Source organism: Otolemur garnettii, unplaced genomic scaffold, assembly GCF_000181295.1.
Source record: "Otolemur garnettii isolate 467f Iridium unplaced genomic scaffold, OtoGar3 scaffold00153, whole genome shotgun sequence".
NCBI lineage: Eukaryota > Metazoa > Chordata > Mammalia > Primates > Galagidae > Otolemur > Otolemur garnettii.
In genome coordinates this window covers 2,457,458-2,458,159 of record NW_003852548.1, presented here as the reverse complement: position 1 = coordinate 2,458,159, position 702 = coordinate 2,457,458, and positions in this window count along the sequence as shown.

The window sequence follows — 702 nt, the reverse complement described above, 5'->3', positions numbered from 1 at the left end:
GTTGGTCTCAGGTTCCACCAGCTCCTGCTTGCCTTGAGTTGAACAGTCAACAGTGTAAATCCCACAGGGCATCCCCTTCCCTCCCTTATCCCTTCTAGGACAGTCAGATGCTGGTCCTCTTATGCCCCTCAGTGTCCTCAGGAGGCAGGGTCCTCCCACTCTCAGAAGTTGGGAAACCTGTCTTTAACCCATGAGAGTAGTTCCAAACATGACCTCTGCCTGTCTGGATCTGGGAGGAGATAGAAGGGTCTGTGAGCAGAAGGGAGCATCTCTCACCTCTCCCCAAATGGTATGACATGGTGGGGAAAGGCCTGAAGCCTGGAGCCTATTTTTTTTTTTTTGGATGGGGCTGGGTTTGAACCTGCCACCTATGGCATATGGGGCTGGCGCCCTACTCCTTTGAGCCACAGGCTTCACCCCTGGAGCCTATCTTTGCTAATATATGGTCTCCACAGTCTCCACTATTTACTAAATCATGTGACCTTCGGCAGTTTCTTCATCTGTAAGATCTCACAAGTGGCCTTGGGGTGTGTGTCTCCTATTCATTTGGAAAATGAACCTTTCTGGACTAGCAGCATTTCACAAGACCTCAAAATTAAGAGGCCATACTGGCTCGGCGCCTATAGCTCAACCGGCTAAGGCGCCAGCCACGTACACCTAAGGTGGCGGGTTTGAATCCCCAGCCCGGACCCGCCAAACAAC